Below are 26,541 nucleotides of genomic sequence, written 5' to 3'. Positions count from 1 at the left end.
AGTTGGTCTCTCATGTGTCATGCCTTACAGCGCGCATGTCCTATGTAGTGGCCTGTGACATGATGTGCATGACTGTGCGATACACATAGTGCAGGGATGGTGACGTGTGTTGCTGTCATTACCATTCAGTAGCATGTAGTTGCGTGCCCACTACTGTCCCCTGGGGCACCTTTTCCTCAGTGGTGTATGTGTCATCATGAACGTGGCCACTGTCAGTGTCTACAGCGTAAGTTGTGCTCTGTGCCATTGTCCCCTGTCACCATGTATATAGACGTGCTAATTTGTACAGGTGTCCACTGTGCAGCCTGACCTGATTGTCCTTCTTCATACTCACAGTTGCCAGTGCCTGTGTGTCTTGTTATACTCATCTGAGGATGGGCACTGGTACCTCATTATTTGTACAGGCGCACCTTGGCTGTTTGGCGTCCAATCTTGCTTTTTGCCTGCCCCTGTGTGTATCACCCAGACCATGAGATGTTGGTGCCACCTGTGTCTCCACAATTTGCCTCGTGTAGGGTCTTGTTGGGGCGGGCAATGCCTATGTGTTAAATCCTGATTACCACTTGCTGGGTCTGGGCAGTGTGTGATGTGCCTGGACACACACGCAATGTGCAGTGACCGAGTCATGTTGTGCATGTTTTCAGCATTACCTATGCAGCATGTGTCTCAAGTTCATGGATATGGTCCCTGGTCATCGGTATTTTCGCAAACGCTGTGTGGTGCAGATGCAGTGCTGGATTGTCCCCAGGACCTGGGTGCTATGTCAGACTCCTTTTCCTGTGTTTCGCTATTGTCTCATGCTCTCCATGGTATTTCAGTGGCATGGTGGCTCAACCAACTGTGTGTTGCATGCCCTACATCGGTACCCTGTTCAGTAGATGTTAGGGATCTTCCTTTTCAGGCCATGCAATGTTACCTATGTAGATTGGACTCATGTGACAGATGTGTACAGGTGTCTGAATAATTTCTGTCTCTCCACCCTGCCCACAGCATCGTCGGGGGACACAGAGGGAGACATGGACACAGACCAGGCGGAGGGACCGAGCACCAGTGCCAGCCGTGACATCGGGGCTGGCACATCGAGTGGGACAGAGGCGGAGGAGAGTGTGGCCGAGGACCTGTCGACTGGCACATCAGACTACGAAGCTGACAGGTCCGGGGACGATGTCTCCGAGTGGGCGGAGGCTGCACCAGCAGCTGACAGCGGAACAACACCTCGCACCGCCCCCTCAGTTTCCACCAGCCGCCTCCCACTTGCTCGTGTCCCTTCCCAGCGTGCCCGGTCACAGCATGTCTCCTTCCTGCCAGGCACCGCGCCCCCTGCCCCTGTCTCCACTGCTGCCGCCAATGCAGAGTCTGTGGACATCCAGCGGCAACTGCAGGTTGGTCAGGCTGCGATCCTTAATGTCCTCCATGCCCACGGCAAAACCCTCACCAACATCGAGGCTTTCTTGGAGGGCATTCATTCATCGCAGGCTGACCAACGCAACTTGCTGAGGTCCATCGACTCCACACTGACTGCAGCAGTGGGTCTCCTGCAGCGCGACCTCCCCCCACCTACCCCTGCCCCATCCACACTTCCCACTCCCATGCCTGTCCCACGTACACCCAGACGTCGGCATGCACCCACATCAACGGACACGGGCACCACACCAGCAGGGAAGGTCCACCGCACTCCTCCTGACACGCACACACAGGGTGAGGTAGGCACACCCACTGGGTCGGGGGGCAAACGTGTGACACGCAGCCATAGTGGGAGTCCGCATTCCACCCAGTCCACTCCCTCCAAATCCCCTCCCCTCAGCTCTCCTGGCCACATCTCCCCCAAGGACTCCTTCATGGCCGCTCTGTCCCTGAGCCCCACAGTTACACCACCACGCAAGCGGTCACGGAGGTCCCCGGTCAGGGTGGTTGAGTCTCCCCCCCTGTCTCCACCCTCCCCCGGTGGCGCTGCGACCCATCCCTCTGACCCCCCCCCCTCCTTGGGGCCTGAGGTCCCTTCGGGTGCAGGGGACTCCCTGGATGACCTTGCAAAGGTGTGTAGTGCCATCCTGGCCTCCGCCTTTGGCACTGACCCACCCCCTGTGGTGGACTCCTCCATCCCTGCACCCACAACGCCGCCCCTTTGCCCTGATGTCCCTGCGGTGCCTGTTGCTCCCCCCCCCCTGATGCCCTCACCAGTGTGGAAGACGATGCCATTTGACTGTGCAGGCAAGGTAGGGGACACGCATCCCACTGTGTCCCCCATCCAGCTGAGAATCATTGACTGCCCTATGGGCTTTGTGAAGATTGAACTGCCTGCGATCCACGGACATTGTGCTCCTGCAGAATAAAGCTTAATTTTGTTTTCATTATCACACTACTGCTATGCTGGTATTGGTGTTGGTGGGGCTGCTACATGGTTTTGGGTGGTGTGTAAGGGTTTGGGTGTGTGGGATATGTAGTAGTGTACTGCTCATTGGTGGGACCCTGTGATCTGTGTGCCATCACAAGGTGTTGGCTAACTTTCTTTGTTCATGTAGGCAGTTACTGCATGGTGCACTTGTCCAATGGTGTATTCCTTCCTCTGTGTACCCAGCTTTCTTCCCTGCAGGGTGTTCCCAATGTTTAGCGCAGAGCTGTGTCTACATGAGCTGTGTGTGTGACGGAGCCCTTCTACTTTGGCCATGCATGCAGGGCCATGTCTCCACCTGCGACAATCGTGGCATCCTTGGTGATCACTGTACTTGTGTGTGGAGTCTGTTGACATGAGTTCATGGGGACATGTTCCCTTGTAGCCAGTATGCATGTGGATAATTCTGGCCTCACACACGTGTTACACCCCTCCAGTCTCAGGGCACTGCTGGGAGGACTCTGCACCCACCCCTCCTGTGTCAGGGCACTGCTGGGAGGACTCTGCACCCACCCCTCCTGTGTCAGGGCACTGCTGGGAGGACTCCACACCCACCCCTCCTGTCTCAGGGCACTGCTGGGAGGACTCCACACCCACCCCTCCTGTGTCAGGGCACTGCTGGGAGGACTCTGCACCCACCCCTCCTGTGTCAGGGCACTGCTGGGAGGACTCCACACCCACCCCTCCTGTCTCAGGGCACTGCTGGGAGGACTCCACACCCACCCCTCCTGTGTCTGGGCACTGCTGGGAGGACTCTGCACCCACCCCTCCTGTGTCAGGGCACTGCTGGGAGGACTCTGCACCCACCCCTCCTGTGTCAGGGCACTGCTGGGAGGACTCTGCACCCACCCCTCCTGTGTCAGGGCACTGCTGGGAGGACTCTGCACCCACCCCTCCTGTGTCAGGGCACTGCTGGGAGGACTCTGCACCCACCCCTCCTGTGTCAGGGCACTGCTGGGAGGACTCCACACCCACCCCTCCTGTCTCAGGGCACTGCTGGGAGGACTCCACACCCACCCCTCCTGTGTCAGGGCACTGCTGGGAGGACTCTGCACACACCCCTCCTGTCTCTGGGCACTGCTGGGAGGACTCTGCACACACCCCTCCTGTCTCTGGGCACTGCTGGGAGTGATGGGCACCCACCCCTCCTGTCTCAGGGCACTGCTGGGAGGACTCTGCACCCACCCCTCCTGTCTCAGGGCACTGCTGGGAGGACTCTGCACACACCCCTCCTGTCTCTGGGCACTGCTGGGAGTGATGGGCACCCACCCCTCCTGTCTCAGGGCACTGCTGGGAGGACTCCACACCCACCACTCCTGTCTCAGGGCACTGCTGGGTGGACTCTGCACACACACCTCCGATTTCTGGATATGTGCGCTTGGCACATACACGGTGGGGTTACGCACACTGCATTAGAGGTGAGGGTACGAGTCTACTGACACTGGTGTGGTGGGGGTACGCTCCGTACGTCCGCGGGTGTGGGTACGGGTCGTACTTACACTGTTGGGCAGGGGGGTACGCTCCTTGCATTCGCCGGTGGGGGTACGGGTCGTACTTACACTGTTGGGCAGGGGGGTACGCTCCTTGCATTCGCGGGTGGGGGTACGGGTCGTACTTACACTGTTGGGCTGGGGGTACGCTCCGTACGTCCGCGGGTGGGGGTACGGGTCGTACTTACACTGTTGGGCTGGGGGTACGCTCCGTACGTCCGCGGGTGGGGGTACGGGTCGTACTTACACTGTTGGGCTGGGGGTACGCTCCGTACGTCCGCGGGTGTGGGTACGGGTCGTACTTACACTGTTGGGCAGGGGGGTACGCTCCTTGCATTCGCGGGTGGGGGTACGGGTCGTACTTACACTGTTGGGGTGGGGGGTACGCTCCTTGCATTCGCGGGTGGGGGTACGGGTCGTACTTACACTGTTGGGGTGGGGGGTACGCTCCTTGCATTCGTCGGTGGGGGTACGGGTCGTACTTACACTGTTGGGCAGGGGGGTACGCTCCTTGCATTCGCGGGTGGGGGTACGGGTCGTACTTACACTGTTGGGCTGGGGGTACGCTCCGTACGTCCGCGGGTGGGGGTACGGGTCGTACTTACACTGTTGGGCTGGGGGTACGCTCCGTACGTCCGCGGGTGGGGGTACGGGTCGTACTTACACTGTTGGGCTGGGGGTACGCTCCGTACGTCCGCGGGTGTGGGTACGGGTCGTACTTACACTGTTGGGCAGGGGGGTACGCTCCTTGCATTCGCGGGTGGGGGTACGGGTCGTACTTACACTGTTGGGGTGGGGGGTACGCTCCTTGCATTCGTGGGTGGGGGTACGGGTCGTACTTACACTGTTGGGCTGGGGGGTACGCTCCTTGCATTCGTGGGTGGGGGTTCGAGTCGTACTTACACTGTTGGCATGGGGGGTACGCTCCATGCATTCGTGGGTGGGGGTACGGGTCGTACTTACACTGTTGGGCAGAGGGGTACGCTCCTTGCATACGCGGGTGGGGGTACGGGTCGTACTTTCACTGTTGGGGTGGGGGGTACGCTCCTTGCATACGGGGTGGGGGTAGGGTCCGTACATATCCGTCCCCACGCTATGTGATGTTTGTGCGGCCCGTACCCAGGCCTTTGCCACGTGGGTGCGATCCGTCCCGCCATTGTTGGGGTGACGTGTGTGGGCGTGGTCCGACTCGTACCCACGCTCTTCAGGCGTGGGTACGGGACGTACCTGTCTGGTTGTGTTGCCGGTTCGCGTGGTGACGGACTTCCGTTGTGGCGGTCGCTGGCTTATCAGGACACGCCCCCACCCCCTCGTGGTGACCAGGGCATGGGAGTCAGGTATGTCCAGGCCATGTGTAGTGTGTCACTCATGTGGTTGTTTTGTGGCCTGCCCTGGTAGTGCCACCCCCACCCCACCCCACTTTCCCCCCTCCCTTAGTTATTCTGACCTTCTGCGGCGTCTGCGTCGTAACCTGTAGAGGAGGTGGACTGCTATGAGGGCAGGGATGACTCGTAGGTTCGGGTCCATGTCTGTCCGTCACGTACTGGTCCTCCTTGTTCGCGTCGTCGTCTGTCCGTCGCGTACTGGTGGTCCTTGTTCGCGTCGTCCTGATTTCCCGGCAGTTTTTGGCTGCCGCAAAATATTCACCGTGCGGGGTGACGTCGGTGCGAATCGTGATTCCTGGGTCGTGAATGGCTGGCTGCGAGCGTCCCGACGTCAGGTCGGCGCTTTCCCGGATCGCATTGGTAGGTGTTTTTTGTTCGGTCGGTCTTTTTTACGATTCGTACGGTAATGGTGTACCCGTGCGAATCGTAATTCCATGTTTGTATATTTTGACGACCGGGTACGCGTCGGACGGAGAATATGCTCCGTCCGACGGTTCGTACCCGGTTTTTACCGGATTGTGATCGGCACCTAAGTGTAGAATATGCCACTAACATAAGTTTTGCACATCAAATAAAACTTCTAACAGCCCTAGCTTATGTACCAACCACAGATGTTGCAGAACATTACAATCTTTTATTAGAAAGTCCATTCTACAAACAAAATGAAGTAAAGTTATCTCCCCTATTAGATTATTTTGAAGATACCTGGGTGGGGAGACTACACAGATCAGGCGATAGACGTCAGCCCAAGTTCCAAATACCTTGGTGGAATGTATATGTAAGTACACTCAACCAACAAGCCAAAACTAACAACGCCGTCGAGGGCTGGCATAATGCATTCCTAACTTCTACTGGGAGAACAACTCCATCACTACAAAAACTACTAATTGCCATACAAAAGGAACAAAGTTTCCAAGAATTAAGAATGCAACAATCTGTCCTACAATTAAAACCAAAACAATCTAGACAAACTACTCAAATGTATAATTACCTACAACAACAGGTACAGCTATACCCATCCACAAGAGGACTTGAGTACTTAAATATAATAGCTCAAACTCTCTTCTAAACCCTTTCCTAAATATTAACCCACAATTCTACTAAAACAACTATCCCAACATAAATAAACCACTTTATTATATCACATATTTAATTATGTGGTCTAAAATATATAAATCAATTATATCGACATATATTTAGACAACATAATTAAACAAACCAAGTACACAACAACAATATTAAATATATAAGGTTTGGCCACCAACAATTAAAATATTTAAATGAACTTACCTGTGTAGTTGCTCCAATGGGATAATCACATTCCTTCCAAATAAATCCAGGTAGTTCAAAATCCATAGGTATCAAAAAAAAATCCAATAAAAATGTAAAAATACAACTGTTTATCGAAAACAACTTCTACGCAAAAAAACGACTATCCATTAACCATAAAAATCCCGAAAAATATTAAAAAGGTAAATAACCGCTCCTGGAAACCCGAACAATAAAGGAAGTGTAAAATAAAGATTAGTAAACACAACTAATACACACTTCCTTTAAAAAAAATAAGGTGTTTGAAACCGACGAAAATATCTTCGCCGTAAAACCTACAAAAGAGAAACAAACATTCCCACCCACCCACAAACACACATAAGGCACCTAAAAACATCACTACAAACATTATTCAAACACTATAAAACTTTAACACACCGAAATACCAAAACACTAACAAAGCCACAAACACGGAACACAACGTAAATTATAAAACCGTATACAAACTATTACTAACACCCTAACTTCTAAAACATCAATCCATACACACTTATTACAACATTACTACTTCCACAAAACACTTAAAACTATTTAATAATAAAGAAAATAACTCTTACCTTCTCAAACGCGAAACAGCTCCCGGCCGCGACCTGGATTCGACCAAAATAACCCAAAACAACAGCGAGCGGTTACAAAATAAAACACCAAAACAAACATAACAACTAAAAAAATACCAATAAATGCCCTAACTATTTATTTAAAGAACATTCAAAAGGGCACTCGTTTTAGTGCCCAAACTGTCACACTGCTTCGTGGGTGAAACCTTCCCATCGATGAAACTCCTTAGAACCATCAGTAATCCATTTTATCCATATTCTCTGATTCCACATTAACTCTGTCATCTATATTTATGAACACACCACGGAGACGGTGTCATGTCAACTTCCAGCTTTATTTTCACTTTTACAAGTAACTTCTGCTTGCCAATCCAGGCTTTAAACAGTGACTCGTGAATACCAGGAGTGTAACAGACATCCAAAATATTGCGTCTTAATTACCCAATGCATTTCGAACCATGATTAGTTCTTCCTCAGGGGTTACTGCAAGAAATAAAAACATTCAGCTAGCTGTTCAACTGGGACCTGAATTTACACATGAAGTTTTAATTTGTAAAATGCGATAACCTGATTCATGCAACTGTGCTGGCTAACAAACCAATCCTTGTTAAAAAATCCTGAGATGCTCCCCATAACTATCCCCATCATATAATACCCATTCCCTACCACGACAATAATAACTCTAATTAATCATACTAATCTTGCGATAAATACACCCTCGTGATTGATGTCCTATGCCCCAAATAAAAACCAATATGATGTTGCGAGTCTCCTGTGTGACTAAAAGGACTGACTGAGCTTTTTAAACCACTTCATTGCTTCCTTACATACCTTGCTGCTGATCTTAAATCGCCAATATACATGCCATATTCCTCCCATCTCTTGTAGCAAAAAAGCATTTCATCTTCTGTCTACAACGACCGTTACTTGAATGAGGCGGCCCTCCCGTTAATAACCCTGATTTTATCCCCGTGGTCTTGGTCCTCAGCTGTGCTTAATTACCAAATAAACGAAGAACTACTACATATCCCATGATGCCCTTCACTTTCTCTACAATGACTGTGATTTCAAATTTGTTACCACCCTCCCCGTTCGTCTCAACTTAAATCCCTTCTAACTAAGTGTGATCAACGTGCTGATCCCCAATCGTAACATACACATTTCGAATGCTCCCAAAATAATCATGTATGTGATGAACGAATCTGCCCAAATAAAATGACAAACATGAAAAAGGTTAACTGTCAATGATTTCATAATGGTCACTCAAAGACGTTATCGCTGTAATGTCTTAATCGGATCTGTTTGGTGCATACCGTCTCCGATGTGTTGTCGTTAAATAATCCAAACTTCGTTGATGCGTGGGGTGCAACCTCATTTGGAACGGATTTAATTGCGAAGCACGGATTAGAGGTAGAGGATGCACTCCTTCCCTTATTTGTAGTTCATTTAACATAGTTTCTGTCATCATTTGCAGTACTGCGACCCGTCCCTATTTATTTAACATTACACATTACTTTAAAAATTAGTAAAACATTAGAATAAAATACTCAAAAAGAATACCAATTTTTTTTATCTATGTGAAAATTATTTAACGTATAAAAATAAATATAATAAATAAAATATATTTATTAATATAATAATAAAACTGTATATATTACCAAAATAAATTGATGAACATGATATAATTAATATATTGTATCTACAACATACCAGAAATAAAAATACATATTCTAAAATGTAAACAATTTCAATATTAATTATCTAATATAAATATTAATAATTTAAATATATTTATCATATATTTCAAAACATACAATTTCTTATAAATTCAAATACAGTCTAAAAATATTGAGAGTACACAATATAAATTTAAAAATATTAAACAGCTATAAAAATCAGATGTTTTTTTTAAAAATTATTTTGTGTGTTCATATATTCATGTCCAAAATATACATTAAACAAATATATATCCATTATAAAAAAATTATGACAATAATACAAATGTTAAATATTAATTATTTTATTACATGTTTATTTCAATGATTTAATTATTAGAATATGCGTAATAATAAACAATATTTTCTCTCTAATGAATATACATTCCAACAACTATAAAACAAATCTTATTTTCCTTTCTACTATTTTATAAAAAAAAATTGGAATTTGCATTCTGATATAACTTCTATCTTTTATCCAACCAAAACTAAAATCTACAGATTTTTTGTAAACTAAAACAAATTAATTTAACTGTTCCTATTCAACTCTATATTTAATTCTAATATTTGCTATTTACCAAACTTAATTAACATACTACTCCCACTACAGACTTAACGTAATTAATTTACCATTCTCACTCCAACCTATATTAAATTAGAGTAGGTGCTGGACACTGAACTAAATTAATTTACTATTCCCACTCCAGTCTATATTTAATTAAGATAAGTGCTGGACACTGAACTTAATTAATTTACTATTCTCACTCCAACCTATATTAAATTAGAGTAGCTGCTGGACACTGAACTTAATTAATTTACTATTCCCACTCCAGTCTATATTAAATTAAGATAAGTGCTGGACACTAAACTTAATAAATTTACTATTCTCACTCCAACCTATATTTAATTAGAGTATGTGCTGGACACTGAACTGAATTAATTTAATATTCCCACTCCAGTCTATATTTAATTAAGATAAGTGCTGGACACTGAACTTAATTAATTTACTATTCTCACTCCAACCTATATTACATTAGAGTAGGTGCTGGACACTGAACTTAATTAATTAACTATTCCCACTCCAGTCTATATTTAATTAAGATAAGTGCTGGACAATGAACTTAATTAATTTACTATTCTCACTCCAACCTATATTTAATTAGAGTATGTGCTGGACACTGAACTGAATTAATTTACTATTCCCACTCCAGTCTATTTAAATTAAGATAAGTGCTGGACACTGAACTTAATAAATTTACTATTCTCACTCCAACCTATATTACATTAGAGTAGGTGCTGGACACTGAACTTAATTAATTAACTATTCCCACTCCAGTCTATATTTAATTAAGATAAGTGCTGGACACTGAACTTAATTCATTTACTATTCTCACTCCAACCTATATTTAATTAGAGTATGTGCTGGACACTGAACTTAATTAATTTACTATTCCCACTCCAGTCTATATTAAATTAAGATAAGTGCTGGACACTGAACTTAATTAATTTACTATTCTCACTCCAACCTATATTTAATTAGAGTATGTGCTGGACACTGAACTTAATTAATTTACTATTCCCACTCCAATCTATATTTAATTAAGATAAGTGCTGGACACTGAACTTAATTAATTTACTATTCTCACTCCAATTTATATTTAATTAGGGTAGTTGCTGGACACAGAACTTAATTAATTTACTATTCTCACTCCAACCTATATTACATTAGAGTAGGTGCTGGACACTGAACTTAATTAATTAACTATTCCCACTCCAGTCTATATTTAATTAAGATAAGTGCTGGACACTGAACTTAATTAATTTACTATTCTCACTCCAACCTATATTTAATTAGAGTATGTGCTGGACACTGAACTTAATTAATTTACTATTCCCACTCCAATCTATATTTAATTAAGATAAGTGCTGGACACTGAACTTAATTAATTTACTATTCTCACTCCAATTTATATTTAATTAGGGTAGTTGCTGGACACAGAACTTAATTAATTTACTATTCCCACTCCAATCTATATTTAATTAAGAGAAGTGCTGGACACTGAACTTAATTAATTTACTATTCTCACTCCAATCTATATTTAATTAGGGTAGATGCTGGACACTGAACTTAATTAATTTACTATTCCCACTCTAGTCTATATTTAATTAAGATAAGTGCTGGACACTGAACTTAATTAATTTACTATTCTCACTCTAACCTATATTACATTAGAGTAGGTGCTGGACACTGAACTTAATTAATTAACTATTCCCACTCCAGTCTATATTTAATTAAGATAAGTGCTGGACACTGAACTTAATTAATTTACTATTCTCACTCCAACCTATATTTAATTAGAGTATGTGCTGGACACTGAACTTAATTAATTTACTATTCCCACTCCAATCTATATCTAATTAAGATAAATGCTGGACACTGAACTTAATTAATTTACTATTCTCACTCCAATTTATATTTAATTAGGGTAGTTGCTGGACACAGAACTTAATTAATTTACTATTCCCACTCCAATCTATATTTAATTAAGAGAAGTGCTGGGCACTGAACTTAATTAATTTACTATTCTCACTCCAATCTATATTTAATTAGGGTAGATGCTGGACACTGAACTTAATTAATTTACTATTCCCACTCTAGTCTATATTTAATTAAGATAAGTGCTGGACACTGAACATAATTAATTTACTATTCTCACTCCAACCTATATTAAATTAGAGTAGGTGCTGGACACTGAACTAAATTAATTTACTATTCCCACTCCAGTCTATATTTAATTAAGATAACTGCTGGACACTGAACTTAATAAATTTACTATTCTCACTCCAACCTATATTAAATTAGGGTAGGTGCTGGACACTGAACTAAATTAATTTACTATTCCCACTCCAGTCTATATTAAATTAAGATAAGTGCTGGACACTGAACTTAATAAATTTACTATTCTCACTCCAATTTATATTTAATTAGGGTAGTTGCTGGACACAGAACTTAATTAATTTACTATTCCCACTCCAATCTATATTTAATTAAGACAAGTGCTGGACACTGAACTTAATAAATTTACTATTCTCACTCCAATCTATATTTAATTAGGGTAGATGCTGGACACTGAACTTAATTAATTTACTATTCCCACTCTAGTCTATATTTAATTAAGATAAGTGCTGGACACTGAACTTAATTAATTTACTATTCTCACTCCAACCTATATTAAATCAGAGTAGGTGCTGGACACTGAACTTAATTAATTTACTATTCCCACTCCAGTCTATATTTAATTAAGATAACTGCTGGACACTGAACTTAATAAATTTACTATTCTCACTCCAACCTATATTAAATTAGGGTAGGTGCTGGACACTGAACTAAATTAATTTACTATTCCCACTCCAGTCTATATTAAATTAAGATAAGTGCTGGACACTGAACTTAATTAATTTCCTATTCTCACTCCAACCTATATTTAATTATAGTATGTGCTGGACACTGAACTGAATTAATTTACTATTCCCACTCCAGTCTATATTTAATTAAGATAAGTGCTGGACACTGAACTTAATTAATTTACTATTCTGACTCAAATCTATATTTAATTATGGGATTTGTAAAATTCTAAATTATATTTAATTTTTCTAAATAATTATTTTTTTAAATTTAAAAATATATAAACATTTTTAAATAACTGCCCACCCTTATCCCCTATAACCCAACATCCCGCTCCTAAAATTATTTGTAAAATTCTAAATTTAATTTTCAATTTCTAAATATTTTTTTTTTTTTAAATTAATAAATATCTAAAAAATTTTAAAACACTTCCCACCCTTATCCCCTATAAACCAACATCCCGCTCCTAAAATTATTTTTAAAATTCTAAATTTAATTTACAATTTCTAAATAAATTTTTTTAAAAATTAAACAATATATAAACATTTTTATAACACTTCCCACCCTTATCCCCTATAAACCAACATCCCGCTCCTAAAAATATTTTTAAAATTCGAAATTTAATTTACAATTTCTAAATAATTGTAATAAAAAATTAACAAATATATAAACATTTTTAAAACACTTCCCACCCTTATCCCCTATAAACCAACATCCCGCTCCTAAAAATATTTGTAAAATTCGAAATTTAATTTACAATTTCTAAATAATTTTAATAAAAAATTAACAAATATATAAACATTTTTAAAACACTTCCCACCCTTATCCCCTATAAACCAACATCCCGCTCCTAAAATTATTTGTAAAATTCTAAATATAATTTACAATTTCTAAATAAATTTTAAAAAAAAATAAACAATATATAAACATTTTTAAAACACTTCCCACCCTTATCCCCTATAAACCAACATCCCGCTCCTAAAAATATTTGTTAAATTCTAAATTTAATTTACAATTTCTAAATAATTTTTTTTTTTAAATTAACAAATATATAAACATTTTTAAAACACTTCCCACCCTTATCCCCTATAAACCAACATCCCGCTCCTAAAATTAAATATACATTTCAAATTTTAAATAAAATTTGCTAATTAAATTTTACAATATATTAAAAAAATAAATTAACTTTTTTAAAACACTCCCCACCCTTATCCCCTATAACCCAACATCCCGCCCCTTAAACAATATAAATATTTCTCATATTATATACATTTTAACTATTTATAAAAACAACTTCAAAATATTTACTAAACACACAATAACGATATTTTCACATGTCGATATTATTACTGACGATATTACTTACATCGACATATTAGTAAAAAAAAAAAAAACAATCTTTTTTACATCGATATTATCTATTTCGATATTTTGTACATTCGATATTTTTGACTCGATATTTATGTCTCTCGATATTAAAAAGTCGATATATAGACTGCTCACCAGCTTGAAGTAGTGTTGCAGCAACAAACTGCCCATAAAAAATGTGAAAAGCTGATTCGGTGAGGAAAGGGTTCTGTACAATGGAGTTCAGTGGGGCAAGCACAGGCGGAAGGTGGATGGGCAGGTACCAGCAAATGCTGGCTGCAATGAAGAGATTAAGTGATTTGGACATAATCACAACATGTGGAACTGAGGCCAAGGCTAGGGAGACAAGTGGCACACTCCTGGGAGAAGATGTGGCGTAAGATCCAGAGTTGCTGACTATGGAGCTGGGAAACAGGGTTTGGGTTTCTGCATCGGCTTAACGTACTTTATCGGGCAAATCACTTACTCTCCCCGTGCCTAAAAAATGGAATGTGTCCTTGCGTAAAGTAAATGGTGCTAATGTATAGCGCTACAATACCTTCTTGTGGTGTTTGGCACTCTATTAAACTGCACAAAAAGAAAAGTAACTGGGGCTTATGTAAAGCACTTCAATACCTTCGGGTGGTGTTGGTGCCACATAAAACTGCACTAGAAAAACTAATGTGAAAAGCAGAGTTGGGGTAGAAGTCGATCTGGGGGAAGAAGGGGTCTGTGCAGCAGAGGTTCAGCATGAGCAAGCAGTGAGGGCAGGGGGTTGACGGTGTTACAAATGCATGTTCTGTTTTTCCGCGTGCTTGCATGCACGGGTATGTTTCTCTATTTTTCCTTTTAAATGCTTTGGCTCATGGCACGATCAGGATGTTCTAGAATAGAGCACCTAATCGGGCCTGTGAGCCAAGGTTGTCAGTTGCCTGAAGCCTGCCGGTGCTGGAAGAGTTGTAGCCGGTGGTGCTTCCATTTCCTATGATTAAACCTCCTTCTTTCTACGAATTGCCTTTGTCCTCTACTTGACAATTTGGTGACGAGCTGGAGGAAGCACTGTTTCATTTTCCGTGTCATTCGTCGAAGAGGACTTATTTATATATTCCTAATTAATTTCATGGCTTTCCTCCTCTCATTCATTCGAGACATCGGTAACGGTAGTATTTAAATTTTTCTTACTACTTTTATCCCTCGCCACATTTTTTTTCTTTAACTTGACTGCACTGTTTTATTAAAGATTCTTGTTGGACATCCCTTCTTTTACTACACAGGACACTGATTTTTTTTTTTTATCATTTGCTGCACAGCGAACAATTCCCTGTATTTCTTTTTAATTCCTTCTATTACTACACAGGGTGAAGACCGGACACTATATATATATATGTATATATCATACAAACAAACTGTTGTAATCTTGGTATGCTCTGCCCACCCCCTTGCATTCCCTTCCTGTTGGTACATTCCCCTGTTGTTATCAACGTTCTATGCAGCCTCCCTGAGGCGATTGACTGTGATATGATATATTGGACCAGTTGGTGATGCTCAATAAAAATTGTTCTTACCTGAGTATTTTCTTCAATCTACGACACTGGCGACGAACACTGCGTGGGGGCAGTGCATCACCATCCCCAGCTTGATGCTTGAAGCTATTCTTCGTCCATCCTGTTTCTGCTATCGTGATCAGGACTCTGTCAGCTGGCGCTATTCCTGTCGTTCAGGCGCTATTCAAGTGAGTGGGGTTTGGAGTAGTGTGGCAACGTACGATTTCCAGGAGGGGTCGTTTGACATTTCTCAAGTTTTACCACACACTGTCCTTTCCACCCCTGCCACTCTCGGCTGTTCTTCAGGAACTGTCTGGTATACCTCAAGCAGGGTGATCGCTTCACGGCGCTTCACCGTGTTTTTCTGTGACGGACGGTGACTCGTCCCACGCTGGGCTCTGATTGCAGTCTGGCGCTGCCGCTGCCTTTGCGTCCCTGCTGCTGTCGACGGGTCATCGCGGCTAAGCAGTTTCGCCGCCTCAGAAGCTACAATCATCGCGGCTAAGCAGTTTCGCCGCCTCAGAAGCTACCTCAGTTTGCCTCAGCGCTCCTGAGAAGTACCTCAGCGCTTCTTTCCTCCTCAGCTAAGCTTCGTTGTGAGGGGTTTCCGTCGCGTAGAGGGTAATCGAGTGATCCTCTGCCGGCTACATCAGTCTTTGGTTCCTGAGGAGATCTGCGTCAGTGAGCGCCCCCGGTGGTCTCACTGTTCAGCTCTGCTGTTTCCATTCAGGAAATATTTAGTCAAACTCACTTCAGTTTCGGCTATGCAGATTCCACAGAGTTAGTCAACGCTGATGGGCACAGCTGTCTGCCTGTCTTCCTTCAGACTGGATAGTCATTTTTGGGGCTTATTCCACTCTGGTTTTCTTTCAAAATAAATTTCTGATTCTGCATTCTCTTTTCTTCAACGCTGATGGGCACAGCATTCCGCCTGTCTTCCATCATAAGTACATTCTGGTGACTTTCTTAACACTGACTGGCCCAGTTTGGGGTCAACTATTAGGGGCACTGTGTTTTTTTAGCCCTTTTTGGGATTTCTCTTCTCAGGAATTTCATATTAGTCGCATTGTACGTGTTTTGAATTACTGGTTATTGCATGTACTATTGTGTTTTATGTGTCATTACTGCTTATCTAGTGTGTAAGTTTCCACCAGTGTTTTTGTATCTATTTTCTGGTGGGTTGGGGTATTGACTAGTCAGGCATGGCGGCATTAAATATGGCCCAATACTGGAGACGCGTTTTTATTAAAGGCCAACAGCACAACAGGCAACTCCCAACGTTTCGGCACGTAATTGGCCTTGGTCACGGGTCAAAGTACTATCTGCAAAGTGCATTCATGTGTGCTGAACTAATTTTAGTCACGTGGCCGCATATTCAAACTACAGCTCCCACAGTGCATTGTTACAGTCCTTACATTTGTGCATACGGGTAGTCCTCATTTTTGCGGTTAATTACGGTTCTTACTTGGCACACGCACTGGTAGCATATGGAGATTTCTGTTGAAAAACAGCCAGGTGAGTCAATATTACTTCATGGTGATGTCATTCCATATGTGGCCTGCAATAACTCCGGTCTCAAGCACGATCGAAGCAGGACATCCTCCTCTTCTAATCCCTTCCTCCCACGCACAGCTTTCACTCTAGTGGCATTCCTTTGGTAGGTTAAGCGTGGGAGTGGGTCATGCTCCTCCATCAAACATACAGTTCATCCTCCTGTTCTGGAGCCCCCGACCCTACAGGGCGGCCTCATCAATGGGCACGGAGCAGCCCATCCAGCAACAGCATACAAACAAAAATGAGGCCCAATACTGGAGTCGCGTTTTTATTAAAGGCCAACAGCACAACAGGCAACTCCCAACGTTTCGGCACGTAATTGGCCTTGGTCACGGGTCAAAGTACTATCTGCAAAGTGCATTCATGTGTGCTGAACTAATTTTAGTCACGTGGCCGCATATTCAAACTACAGCTCCCACAGTGCATTGTTACAGTCCTTACATTTGTGCATACGGGTAGTCCTCATTTTTGCGGTTAATTACGGTTCTTACTTGGCACACGCACTGGTAGCATATGGAGATTTCTGTTGAAAAACAGCCAGGTGAGTAAATATTACTTCATGGTGATGTCATTCCATATGTGGCCTGCAATAACTCCGGTCTCAAACACGATCGAAGCAGGACATCCTCCTCTTCGAATCCCTTCCTCCCACGCACAGCTTTCACTCTAGTGGCATTCCTTTGGTAGGTTAAGCGTGGGAGTGGGTCATGCTCCTCCATCAAACATACAGTTCATCCTCCTGTTCTGGAGCCCCCGACCCTACAGGGCGGCCACATCAATGGGCACTGAGCAGCCCATCCAGCAACAGCATACAAACAAAAATGAGGCCCAATACTGGAGACGCGTTTTTATTAAAGGCCAACAGCACAACAGGCAACTCCCAACGTTTCGGCACGTAATTGGCCTTGGTCACGGGTCAAAGTACTATCTGCAAAAATCATGAAGTAATATTGACTCACCTGGCTGTTTTTCAACAGAAATCTCCATATACCTAACCGGCGCCAAAGTTATTCCAAATAGAATGTTGCGGATTTCCTATGGAAACACGGTCCTAACTATAACTATCTACTGGCAACCGCCAGTAGATAATATATATATATATATATATATATATATATATATATATATATACATATACATATATATATATCTATATCTGAACACTATTGGTGTAATTTTAGTGCTGAATAAGGAGAGCACACTGGTATCCCTTTACAAAGTGCTTTAATTTGGACCCCTCAACCCCCCCAACAGACGCGTTTCACCTTGCGGCTTCGTCAATGTCAGGTTTCTGTGCAAAACAAATGACAATTTCATATCGTGAAGCCTCACAAGATCTATGTAAACAAAAAAGACGGACTACAATGCATTACTCAAATAGAGCGGCCATCTTATAGCATGTTTCATAGAATACAAATCATTGAAATGTCATTTGATAAAGTGCTGTGTGCAATTAAAATAAAAACAACAAATTATAAATTAAAGGGAGAAAAGGTATACATTTGTTATCAATTTCATCTAACGGAGTCTGTCATCGCAATATCAGTAATATTTGCATTTGTATTGCACTTTTAACATTTGGCCGGTTGATTATGGAACTTGCTAATAAATTCTTAATCGATAACATACTCCTTATATTTCTCCCATATTTTTCTATCAAGCCCTGAATGGGCCTATGTCCTAGTATCTGGTCAAGAGCAGTGAATCAAAAGATATTCTGAATCTAATCCTTAAGTTTGTGTAGTGTCACCTTTCTAGTGATAATACTAACAGTAGATCTTAATTTCTTTCATTTATGTCACATTCTGTCCTGTTTTTTCTTTTTTCAGTTTTTTATCTTTATCATCTGATATGACGGCTTTTGATCTTAATTGTTTTCTGTATATGTCCTTATAGGTGTACCCACAGTTCTTCGTCATTTTTCAACCCTATAGGTGTTTTTGTCTGGAGATCGATAATACATTTGGATTCTAAAATCCTAAGTGTCTTTACTCTGTCTCCTCCTCCCTCTTTTCTGTCTACCTGATCTACACAATAGAAGGTTAATAGATCCCTATTACTTTGATGATATTGTTCAAAGTGTCGCGCCACAGGGTATGTTTTATCCTTATTTGTAATTGCGCGCATGTGTTCGAGTATTCGTTTTTTAGTAGGGTGAATAGTACTACCGATGTACCGTTTTGCACATAGGCACTCTAAGCAATATACCGTAAAATCAGAATTACAGTTTAAAAATCTTTTGATTTCTCTTGTTGGTCTTATATCATCTGGCCTTCCTTTGTATGTTAGTACCGTCTTACTGTTTTTACAAGCCTTACAATGAAGGCACGGATAGAAACCCTTAACATTAATGGTCTTCTGAGATTGTGATGAAATGGAAAAATGGCTATGGGCAAGATGATCCCCAAGTGATTGGCAGCGTCTGTAGGTGATAGATGGATGGTCAGGGAGATGTTTTCTTAGGACACTGTCTGTTTTCAAGATGTGCCAATTTTTTATGAAAATGTGCACCAGTTGTCGAGGAACGGTCTCCACGCCAAAACGACAAAGAGGTCGTCTATGTATCTTGTCCACATCATGATCTTATCCATCCAGTGGTCATGGGTGTCGCCCCAGGCCACGTGCTTCTCCCACCAGCCCACGAATAAATTTGCGTAGCTGGGGGCGAAACACGTGCCCATTGCTGTCCCTCGTGTTTGTTTATAGAGCTTAAACACAGTTTGGTATCAGTTCCTGAGAGGGCAAATAGGATGGCAGTCCAAATGGGATCTGCTGTATAGGAAGTCTCAAAAGCCAGGTTCTAGAGTGTTCGTGAGTTGAAGTCCAGGTACTCCTATGCGGGTGCTGGAAGTGCCCTCACACACCCTTGCGGGTACAAAGCATCATCATAGGACAAAAGCTCCTCGTGGGGGTGGCGCTGCAGTCCCTCACAGGCCCTCAAAGAGGGCGCTCTGTCGGAGATCTTTTTAGGAGTAGCCGCAGTTGTGCATGTGGGTGTGTGGGTGATGTGGGAAGTGGTGAAACTAAAAAGACCCTTTGGTACCCCAATAGTTTTATTCGTGAGTCCTCGAGGTCTAGTTAAAATAAGTCAGGAAGGATGCGTAAATTACGCTCGAATGAGTAGGGGAAAAGTATTTTCTTGTTATCCTGCTGCTCTCAACCCGTGTGTGAGTGTTTAAGGTGAGAGAGAAAGTGAATGGTGGGTGGTCGGCATGTTTCGCGCTGCCCGTGGTCCCTAATGGATCACTTAGCGCTTCGTCAGGACCTTCATAAAAAGGAAGCAGGACAAATTGGGACTCAGGGAGGGAAACACCCTATAATCCCTAGTAATATATATCAGTAAGTTTGATAATGAGGCATGTCTTATTCGTGTCCCATGCGTAGAACCTAGTGGAGACAAAAAGAAGAAAACAAGGGGGGGGCAATATAAGTAAAGCAGTAGTATCCACAAGGCTGCAGATCTAATTACCTGGATAGAGGTAACATGCTGGAGTGGCCCGTAGTGGTCATGATAAAAGATACATCAATTGACCGGGTGGTCATGGAAGGTGAATATTAGTGGACCGGGGGGAGTGAGGATACCACCGTCTAGATGCGGGGTCGAAGTAGTGCATACATACGATAAAAGGGTGCTCAATTATACAGTGACCCAGCGTACAATTGTACTTCATGCATATGGTTGGTGTGATGTGGTTGTCTCAACGCACGGTAAAATGTCAATGAAGCAACCCAGTGAGGGCAGTAGCCGCGGTGGCCCGGGTCAGCTGTGACTCAAAGGCCAGGGGACTGTTAAGCATGGTGGGTAACCAAAGGTAATAAGGAGTCTAGTCGAACACTAGTGAGCATGACAATTGATGGAATGAGGTAAAGGCAGCTTGCCTGAGAAGAGAAAGATGTTGTTATACAGACAGAACCTTATCATGCATAGCAACATTTCATTATGTTAGTAATACTTCAGAGGTTTTTTGTCAAGAAACCATTTTATGGCTGAAATACCATCTTCATGGCGTATGCATGTGCATAAGTTGGTCCCATCCAGTGTGATCAGAAGCATTTCTGGTTCCCACACTATGTTGTCCACGAGTCTTAAAAAGTCCTGTGTATCTTTCACATATGATGCCAAATCCTTCACGAGTGGTGCTAAAATGGTATCAATAAATCTTAAAGTATTTTCCAGGAGACTGCCAATAGAAGACACTATCGATCTTCCTGGAGGATTTCTTGCATCCTTATGAATTTTGGGGAGATGATAGAAGGTTGGTAGAATTGGTGATTCACATTGGAGAAATAAGAATTCTTCCTCATTCAACATTCCTTCATTCTTCCAACCTTCTAAGATGTTCTGGTATTCCATTGTGCATTTCACATATTCTGATTTCTTAATTACTTCATAACAGTTCAAATCTGTAAGTTGTCTCAAAGCTTCTTGCTCATAAAGTTCTTTATTGAATACCACAACATTTCCCCCTTTATCAGAGGGTTTTAGTTCAATATTTGTGTCGGTCTTCAATGATTTTATGGCCTCCCACTCTTTTCTAGAAATGTTAGAACATCTCTTATTGTCCCCATATAATGGTTTTGTCATTTTTTGTAAATCCATAAGTATGGTCTCATTAACTACATCTATGGCATCATGCTGGGTATTTGGAAACATTTTTGATTTCCGTTTCAGGTTGCTGGGGTTCCTAATTTGAGTTACCCCCGCTTCTTCCAGACTCATTGCTGTGTTGTCGATTTCTTCTGTTTGTGTTTGTGCCATAGATTGTAGAGTCAATAGAGTTTCCAAGTCATTTCCAAGTAGTTCCTCAGGATCATCCTGTCTGTCCCCAATGCTTTCCATCCTCGGGTGCATTGTAAAGATTTTTTGAAGTTTTAGCTTTCTAATATATTTGAATAGGTCAATTCTTGTTTGTCTCCAAAAGGCAAGTTCTAAAGTGTGTGTAGAGTAGGGCAGTGGTACTCCTGTGTGGGTAATAGTTGTGCCCTCACACACCCTTGCGGGTGCAAAGCATCATGATTGGGCACTGCTCCTCGTGGGGGTGGCGCTGCAGTCCCTCACGGGCCCTCCTCGAGGGCGCTCTGTTGGAGATCTTTTTAGGAGTAGCTGCAGTTGTGCATGTGGGTTTGTGGGTTGGGAGAGAAGTGGTGAGATAAAATCGCCCGTTGGTACCCTTGTAGTTTTATTCGCGGATCCTCAGGGTCAGGTTAATAATTGATCAGGGATGGAGGCGCAGATCGCACTTAAATGAGTAGGGGGAGGAAAAGATGTTGTCCCACTACTCTGAACCCGTATGTGAATCTAAAATGAGATGGTGGGTGAGTAGTGGGTGGTCGACATGTTTTGCACTTCCCGTGGTCCCGAACGGATCCCTTAGCGCTTCATCAGGACCTTCGTGAGAAAAAGGAAAAAAGGGGATCAGGGAGGAAGACACCCTATATTCCCTTACTACCATATGACAGGTGAGTGTCACGGTAACTTATAAGTGGGCACGTCTTATTCGTGTCCCATGCTCGAAACCTGGTGGAGACAAAGAAAGAAGGGGGGAAGGGAGAGGGGAAGAGACAACATGATATTGGTCATGTAACAGGGGTGTAGCAACATTAACACTACATGTGTCACTCCGTGTATTTTAGGACATGAGCATGCAGTGGGGAGAAATAACATTACCAGGTGTGGTATTTACGCAGATGCGTGTAGTGATAAGGGATGTTACACTGGGTCCATGGAACAAAGGGAGAGAGGTAGGACATCTATATAAAACAGCTCTAATGTCCATGAAACAATCTCAATCACAGTGATTGCGATAGGGTAGATGGAAGATATTGGGAAAGGTCATCGTTATTGGAGGTAGGGATGGGACAATAATAACACATGGGAGGGAATACAAGCAGGAGTGCTAGCGTATGAAACCTCGCCAGGGATCTAAAAAATGCCACACTCTCTGCTTCCGTGGTGGCGTTGAGTTGGAGAGAAGGGCGATAGCCCGTGTGAGTGAGGGCGAAAGAGAGACCAGCATAAAAAAGAGGTATGGCGTTTGCATCTTAACAAAGTACATATTGTATATAAAATGGGGTGATACCTTAAAGAAGGACAGGTTACTAAAAATAATAATAATAAATAAAGGGAGAGAGCCTCGATGTGACTGAATTGTAAACCACATGTCAATCGGATTAACTCCCCGTGGTGTAGTTAAGAATCGCAAGGTAATGCAATCTGTAATGAGGAAAACACAAGCACACAGTCATACCCTCCCTGTTATTGAGAAAGGCTTCTCCGGCGGTAACTGTCAGGATGAGAAGGGTAAACTGCTTGGGGTAGCAAACGCGTACAGCGAGGACAAAAAAGAAGAAAGGGAACATAAATACAATTAGTGTAATCCAGGGGAAGTCAAGCGTATCGCGTGTTACCCTATTCCGGGAAAGTTGGCAGCAGCGGGACGAAAAAACTTACGTATACCCCCTCTGGTGCAATCTGGAAACCTGATCTTCCTCCAGGGTCGCCAGTAGATTACTGGCGGGAGGAAAGCGGTTTTAAAGGGTGTATCCTCATTACTGTGCGACGCCGCGAAGTGGACGTTGGGGGAGGGTTCGGGGTGGGGGCATGGTAACAAGTACGGTGGCTGCCCATGTACAGTGGCGGCCATGTTGGAATGGGTCTGAAACGACACTACAAAACAAAACAGTAAGAGGGAAGTGGGGTTTGATGGAGGGAAAAAAACTGTGGTTATGTTCTAGAGGGTAATGATAACGCACAGATATAATAAGAGTAGAGTCCTCCTCCTAATAGTTGAGTGCAATAGTAGTATTGTTGCCAGATTTAGAGAGAAGTTCTAATGGCTGTACACTAGCAGGCGCGTGTGTCTCTGTCAGCTATGGAAATGCTGGGGAGTGGTGGGGCGTTTTTTTTGCCACTGACCGAATAGGTATAGTAGATCAGTATGAATACGTGGAAGCACAATGTACCTCAAAGGTGAAGCCCAGTCGTGAGATACGTCACTCCAAAAGTGGATCTAGAATGTGTCAGTAAGATCGCTGAGTAGGGACCCCTCATGTGTGCATATATTGTGCATATATTATAGTGCGCACGTATGGATATCTGAAAGATATCAGAGGGGTACGTACTCTGTACTGTCGCAACGTGTTTGTTATGGCAAGCTTACATGCATGATTAATGGTGTTGTACTGTACAGTGCTAATAATCAGTCTGGACAAGGGTGGCAGAAGGACTGATTATAGCAAGGTTATCCATGAACCAGGAGGTGTCTGGGGTGTAGGTACACAGATAGATGTTATTGGGACTGAGTAGGCGTGGTAGATCATTCCACGGTGTATCGTCGTTCAGACCGTTGATGTTACTCTTAAGTCTAAACACCCAACGTTGTTCGGTCCTGAACAGGGCTGTTGGTGTCCATGCTGGATTCTGTTCTATGACAGTCCATTGAAGACTCTCTGGTGGGTGGTTATTCTCCAGAAAGTGGTTTTGTAAGCGGGTCGTCGTTCTTTTTGCAACGTATTGTGCTCTTATGCTCACCAATGCGGATTTTCACTGATCTTGTTGTCATGCCTATATATTTATATCCGCAGGGGCACGTGATCAAGTATATACAGTTTTTTGAGTTACAGTTAGTATGGCGTCTTTGCTGCCAAGGTCTAGTGATTCCCAAATCTAGCTCTTTAGATGTTTTGGTTTGTGGACAGGCTGTGCATGAGCCACATGGGAAATGACCCATCACTGGAGGTAGTGACCATAATGTCGGTTGATGTCGGATGGTGTTTTTGGGACGGGTGTGTATCAGGACATCCTTGAAATTTTGTGTGCGTTTGAACGCGAACAACGGGGGAGGACCTGGGTCAAAAGAGCCTGTCTCCAGTATCTTCCAGTGTTTTTTCACAATTTTCTGAATTTTGTTTGAATTAGGAGTAAATGAAGTCACACATGTGAGAGCGTTGGTTGTAGTTTTTGTTTTTATTTCTAGCAGTGCGTCTCTATGATTGTTCCTAGCCCTTTTGCGAGCCAGTTTGACGATCTTGTTGGGGTACTGCCTCACGGAAATGTTCTTTGTAAAGGCATCTGCTTGAATTTCAAATTCACTAAGTGTATTACAGTTCCTTCGTAAACGTAAAAATTGTCCTACAGGAAGATTATCCCTCAGTGCTTTTGGATGATGACTCTGGTAAAGGGGGAGACTATTCTTATCCGTAGGTTTTTATAGTTAGTTGTCATCAATGTACCTTCTCTAAGGGAGATGAGGAGGTCCAGAAAAGGGATTGACTGTCGTGACATAGTGCCTGTGAATTTAAGGAAAGGATTGATGGTATTCACCCAATCAACAAAGGACAAGGAGTCTTCTTCGCCCCCTTTCCAAAAAATTATGATGTCATCGATATAACGCTGCCATAGTAGGATATTATTCTCAAAAGGGTTGGTTGGTTTTCTGATGTGTTCCTCTTCGAAATGGGCCATATAGAGACAGGCCAGACTCGGTGCGAAGGTGCTCCCTATACTGGTACCTTATATCTGGTGGTACAGTTTGTTATCAAAGGCAAAGAAGTTCTCTTTAAGGGCAATGGTGGCACAATCGCAGATGAAAGATATGGGGGTGATGTAGGGCCAGGGATCAAGGTCCTGCAGAGCATGTTCAAGAACTGTTAAAGTGGCGTCCTGAGGTATATTGGTATACAGGGCTTCTACGTCTAAGGTGACTAGCAGATCAATGGGCTCCGGTGACTCAAACTGTTGCATCAAGTTCAAAACCTCTGTAGTGTCTCTTAAGTAGGTGGGGGTGCTAGTCACCAAGGGTCGTAGAAAGAAGTCACAAAATTGACTCAAGGGTTCAAGTAAAGAGTCGATGCCTGATACGATAGGACGTCCAGGAGGAGGGATGGTGCCCTTGTGAATCTTGGGGAGACAGTAAAAGTAAGGAATGCAGGGATCCGTTTTGTTGAGGAAAGCAGCTTCATCATGTGTGATCCAATCCTCCAATTCAGCTTCACTGTCAGACTTCATATTCTGTTTGTCAAGCGTCTCGTGGGATCTTCTTGTATGGGTTGTAGTATCTGTTTTCAGCAAGTTGGCGTAGGCATTCTGCATCATAGGTTCCTTTGTCCTGGATGACGATAGCACCATCTTTATCTGCTGGTTTTAGAATGATGGTGATGTCATCAGCAATGTTCTTCAGTACTCGTCTCTCCTCTTTGGAGAGGTTATCAAAATGATGGTTGGTGGTGACGTTGTCCACTTCTTTAAGGATCCCCTGTTCGAACGCAACACTTCATTAGGTGTCATGGCTGCATTAGGGGTGACTCTGGACTTATTCTTGAGGCCTGTACCTACCACTGGGGTCTCTGGTTTGTCATGGAAAAATGCTTTTAGGCGCACTTTTCTGAAAAATTGTTGAAATTCTTGGTTGAGTCTAAAGTTGTCCTCCTTGGGGGTGGGGACGAAGCCGAGGCCCTTCTCCAAAACCCTTTGCTCATCCTCCGCCAAGGGCCTCGAGGAGAGGTTGACAACTAAGGTCTCGCTGTTTTGCTCCTCAAGACCATCTGTTCCTGGTCCTGCCGTTGGACGTTCTTGGGTCCTCCTCTTCTTCTGCCTCTTCCTCTGCCCCTCCCTCTGTTGAAAAAAGGGGGGCTCTGGAATGGTTGGTATTGAGGCATGAGTGGGTTGGGTCCCACGGGGCCATTCCATATGGGTTGTGGTCCCATATATGGTCCCTGGTATAATGGGGGTTGGAAAGGATGGCCTGGAAAGCCTTGAAATAGTGGAGGAGGTTGCTGATGTCTGTATCCGCCTCTGTGTCTTTGTTGCCTGTTGTCGTCACT

The sequence above is a fragment of the Triturus cristatus genome, chromosome 7 (genome assembly GCF_964204655.1).
Source record: "Triturus cristatus chromosome 7, aTriCri1.1, whole genome shotgun sequence".
NCBI classification, from domain to species: Eukaryota; Metazoa; Chordata; class Amphibia; order Caudata; family Salamandridae; genus Triturus; species Triturus cristatus.
Note: the sequence above shows the minus strand (reverse complement) of the source record.